Source organism: Mirounga leonina, unplaced genomic scaffold, assembly GCF_011800145.1.
Source record: "Mirounga leonina isolate KUSES-001 unplaced genomic scaffold, KU_Mleo_1.0 Mir_101414, whole genome shotgun sequence".
NCBI lineage: Eukaryota > Metazoa > Chordata > Mammalia > Carnivora > Phocidae > Mirounga > Mirounga leonina.
In genome coordinates, this window is record NW_023270121.1 from 1,257,452 (window position 1) to 1,263,129 (window position 5,678).

Here is a 5,678-nt window from a genome sequence, read left to right on the forward strand (position 1 = left end):
AAGATTGCCACCCCAGCTTTCTTTTGATGTCCATTAGCATGGTAAATGGTTTTCCACACCCTCACTTTCAATCTGGGGGTGTCTTTGGGTCTAACATGAGTCTCTTGTAGGCAGCATATTGATGGGTCTTGTTTTTTTATCCAGTATGATACCTTGTGTATTTTGATTCGGGCATTTAGGCCATTTACATTCAGGTTAACTATTGAAAGATATGAATTTAGTGCCATTATATTACATGTAAGGTGACTGTTACTGTATATTGTCTCTGTTCCTTTCTGGGTTATGTTACTTTTAGGCTCTTTCTTTGCTTAGAGGACTCCTTTCAATATTTCTTGTACAGCTGGTTTGGTGTTTGCAAGTTCTTTTAGTTTTGGTTCATCCTGGAAGCTTTTTCTCTCTCCTTCTATTTTCAATGACAGCCTAGCTGGATATAGTATTCTTGGCTGCATATTTTTCTTGTTTAGTATTCTGAATACATCATGCCTAACAATTTTAAATATCTACACCCCTAACATGGGAGCAGCCAATTATATAAGCCAATTAATAACAAAATCAATGGAACACATCGACCTGCCTTTCTGGCCTGCCGGGTCTCTGGGATAGGTCTGCTGCCAATCTAATGTTTTTACCGTTGTAGGTTACAGATCTCTTATTGAGCTGCTTTCAGAATTTTCTCTTTGTCTCTGAGACTTGTAAGGTTTACAGTAGATGTTGGGGTGTTGACCTATTTTTATTGATTTTGAGGGGGGTTCTCTGTGACTCCTGGATTTTGATACCTGTTTCCTTCCCCAAATTAGGGAGGTTCTCTTTTATAATTTGCTCCAATATACCTTCTGCTCCCCTCTCTCTTTCTTCTTCTTCTGGGATCGCAATTATTCCAATATTGTTTTGTCTTATGCTATCACTTATCTCTCGAATTCTGCCCTCATGATCCAGTAGTTGTTTATCTCCCTTTTTCTCAGCTTCTTTATTCTCCACCATTTGGTCTTCTATATCCCTAATTCTCTCATGTGCCTAATTTATCCTAGTAGTTAGACCCTCCATTTTTTATTGTACCTCATTAATAGCCTTTTTTATTTCAACTTGGTTAGATTTTAGTTCTTTTATTTCTCCAGAAAGTGATTCTCTAGTATCTTCTATGCTTTTCTTAAGCCCAGCTAGTATCTTTATAATTGTCATTCTGAACTCTATTTCTGACATCTTGCTAATGTCCTTATTGATTAGGTCCCTTGCAGTCGGTACTGCCTCTTGGTTTTTTGTTTTTGTTTTTGTTTTGAGGTGAGTTTTTCTGTCTTGTCATTTTGTCCAGAGAATAGATGAGTGAGAGAACAAAATGCTAACAGGGTAACAACGACCCCAGAAAAATATACACTTCCAAAAAGTGGTCACTTTGCTGTTCATAGAGTTGCTGCTATTCTTTTCTTCAATCTCCTGTTGAGTTTGTAGGTATTCATAATGGTTTGATAACTATCTGGCTGAATTCCTGGGACCAGACGAAATTTAGGTTTCCTACTCCTCTGCCATCTCGCTCCTTCCTTCTTTCTTTAAAAGGAAATTCTTCTCCCTTTCTTGCATGGCAATCCTATTTCATACCTTCCAGCATAACTATATGTTTTTCTTAGATTACCATGTGTATTTGTTCTTGGAATATTATTATCCCAAAATCACAATTATAACATTTTAAAATTAAATATTGTAAAATACTTGCACTCTCATCATTTAAATTGTTCAAGTAGTTCTCAACCTTGTTTACACACTAGAGCTACTTAGGGAGACTGCAAAACCTCACTAGCACCAGGCTATACCCACAACAATTAAAGCAGAATTGGGGTCAGAAACAGGCAACCACAGTTTTTAAACTCTTCATGTGATTGCAGTGTGCAACCAAGGTTGAAAACCACTATGTTAAAAAGCATCAGCTTTTACCTGCCAGAAGCCATAGGAATGGCTGCCACCTCATTCTGCTGACTTTCTGCTCAGTGCTATTTTGAGGAGCTTGTGATTCCATTAGCTTAGAGCAGGGGTTGGCAAACAGCCTGTTTTTGTATGGCCTGCAAGCTAAGAATGGTATTGACCTATTTGAATGGTTTTCAACCAAAATCAAAAGAAAAATAATATTTCCTGACACATGAAAAATATTTGAAATTGACATGTACATGTCCACACATAAAATCTTATTGGAACAGAGCCATGCCATGTCTATGGCAGCTTTTCGTCAACAATAGCAGATTTGAATAGCTCCATCAGAGACTTGAAAGGCCTCAAAGCCTCAAATATTTATGATCTGGCCCTTTTCAGGAAAAGATTGTTGAGCTCTGGCTTAGAGCAAGTGTCCTTAAAGCAAGTGCACAGTAACTCTAGTAAATGGCTGGAGGTCCCTTTGCCTAACCCCAAGAAGAAAATTTACTGTAGTTACTTGTGACTTCATTGTAGGGTCTTTCCTCAGTAGTCCATTTGCTCATAGTGTTTATTTTTACACTGATCAAATGCAACTTTAGAGGATGCTCAAATATTTCAAGATCCAAAGGATCTGTTGAACAAATAGCCACCTTCAAATGTTGCTGTAGGTCGAACCAACCATGTGTGTCAAATCAGTGTCCACCTTGACCCAGGAGCTTAAATTGCTTCTACTTGGCCTGTGACTCCAGGATCCCATCATCCTCACTGAAATGAGGGTGACTATGTCAAGGGTAGGACCTCTCAATCATCTGTGGCCTGCACAACTCAGCCACTTCAGGACACTTCAAAGATGTAGATGCCCTCCTCAACAATATGTTTCTCAATGCTTTGGGGAAAGGCATGTCCTCTGAGTCCCTAAAAGCAGCTGCTTGGTCCACTGACACATTGATTTCAAGGGCATTTCAATTCAAGTGACCATAGGTGATAACTTTGGCAACTGTTTCACCATCATGTACCATGGAATACCAATATTTCATCTTCTAATGTCAATTGGATCCTCACTATCTTCAGATCCACCTAGGTCATATAACCCATCCCAGATCCCCATTTCTTTCAGGGCCCTTTGCTTGCAACCCATTTTGGTGTCAAGTACTCTATTAATCAAGTTTCCCACTTGCCTGCACCAGAATTCATTCTAGCTATTTTATAAAAATGAGATATATTTAATAAAATATATTGCATGGCTTACAAAAACTCTATGAGGGCCAGAAAAGCAGGCTTGTCTGCCGTACAGTCAGGGGAAGCCCACTCATGCTGTAGGACTGTCATAGCTGAAACACCACGCTGCTTGCCTGCTAATTGACATGTATGACAGAGACTGAATTCTAGACACTCTGCTACAGTTGCTTTGCAAAAAACAGAGACCTCTCCCATCATATATAGCTGACCATGTCAATGAGCCATATGTAGCTCCTATGTCATTCAGCTACACCTCCAAGTCTTAGGATGATGCATATGCATGATACAACTGAGATCCCATTTAGAACCCTAGCTGTAAGGGGCTCTGGTTAATGTGTATGTGTGTGTGTGTGTGTGCGCACATACGTTTCCCTTCATGCTTTTAGTTTTCTAGTCTCTATAGAATAGGAAGTCCTATAAGAGTGTTTACGAGTGTTGGAATAGTTGCCAAGGAGCCAATTCATAGTTTGGCAGAACGTTATAAATTTTGCTATGGTAAATGGTCTATTCAGAATGAAAATGGCATTTTCTATTTGTTACAGTTATCTTGTGTATATTAGTCTTACACCCAACTAACTTATTAATCTCTATTATTTTAATTTTCTATAGCTTCTCTTGAATTTACATGATGATAACCATACTGTAGTGACAGCTTTGTTTATTTTCACTTGTACACATTTATTAATGTATGTATATATGCATACATGCATGTATTTTAGCTTACTGTACTGCCTAGGAGATGCAGTGTGATGCTGAAAAGAAGCAGTCATATGAGTTATCTTTGTCTCTGTTTTATCCTTGACTATAATGGGCATTCAAATATCCAATACATTCTTTTGTTTGGAAGAGACCTGTAGCTCATCAATGCTGGTGTTTTCAACCAAGGCTGTCATGTCTATTCAATCCCTCTGTTGGAACATCAGGTGAATGAGGAAGAGGGAATTGCAGCATTGAAGTAATGGCATCTCTATTATAAATATATATGAACTTCATTTAAAAGGATAGCATGCAAAGTAGAAAAGAGTATGGAAAGAACATCGACTTTGAAAACATACCTCTCTGGATTCAAATCATGGCTCTGTCACTTATTGCTTATGTGATTTTATGGATGTGCTCAATCTCTCTGAGTTTCAGTTCCATCATGGAATATTTGGTGGTGGTGTTTGCCAAGTGTTTCCATTTCTGTCCTGTTCCAGGCACCTGGTAAAACTGCACTTCTTGTCTGAACATCTTTGTTTAGGTGAGGCAGTGTATGTGATTAGCTCTGGCTAATGGGCTGGGAATGACATGTGTTATTTCTGGGCCAGAAGGTATGGTTGTTGGTTTGAAACCACCCAGGGCCCTCTTCTTCTCAGGCACAGTGACTGACAACGTTCTAGATGGTGACTGATCTGTCAGTTTGAGTGGCCAAGTCATTCCAAAAAGAATCGTCAGACTCCCAACATCCACCAGCCTGTGGTGGACATGCACCTGCCATGGACATCTAGTAGGAGTGAGGAATAAGCCACTGTTTTGGGGATTGTCTATTACCATGGCAAAACTCCAGCCTCTCCTGACTCACATATCTCATCTGTTAATTAAAATAACACCCTGTCAGGACTTTTCTGAGGGGTAAATGAGTTAATGTATATAACAAGATTATTACTGTGCTTGACATATAATAGGGACTCAAAACATGGCAGCTATAATTATTAAATAATAGTAAAACTTTTTTAAAGTGTGGCATGTTTGTATAAAATGAGAGGTATTGTGTCTGCTGATCCTAACAGCTAAGTTGTATATTGCTTTCTAGAGGGGGCACTATATTTGTTGATAAGACTTCCTAATGATTTGTACTTATTTACTTATTTTTTCTTTAGCCACTATGCTATCAGAAACATGCTTAGAAACTGGGGTTATTTCTGAGGAATAAAAAAGTGAAAAGATTTAAACAGAAGAGAGACTGACCAGTGAGATAAGACTAAATGAATTAAAAATCTGTAAATAATTTCTTAAGGAGAAGAATAGATTATAATTATTATGAATGTACATTCCATTGCTCTTAGTAAACAAAGGCACAGGTTTTAAAGTGGTAGAAGATTTAGTTTGGACAGGGTTTCCAAAATATTTTATGAAGAACACTAGTACCTCAGATACCCTGTGGAAAAATGTTCCATTCCCAACAAGTTAGGGAAAATATCCCCCACTTTGAGATTCTTATTTCATATTACCATATTATCTTTAAAAAAAAAGTCTGGGGCACCTGGGTGGCTCAGTTGGTTGTGTCTGACTTGGGCTCAGATCATGATCCCAGGGTCCTAGGATGGAGCCCTGCATCTGGCTGCCTGCTCAGTGGGGAGTCTTCTCCCTCTCCCCCTGTCCCCCACCTCCACTTGCACACTCTCTCTCCCTCAAATAAATAAAATCTTAAAAAAGGAAAAAATAATAAAAAAAAATTTTAAGTCCTACAGTGTGGAAATTCACTTACCATACATTCCCACACTGTATGCCCCACACTTCCATAAAGTAGGGCACATTTTTTGTTTTTGCTGTTTCTTTGC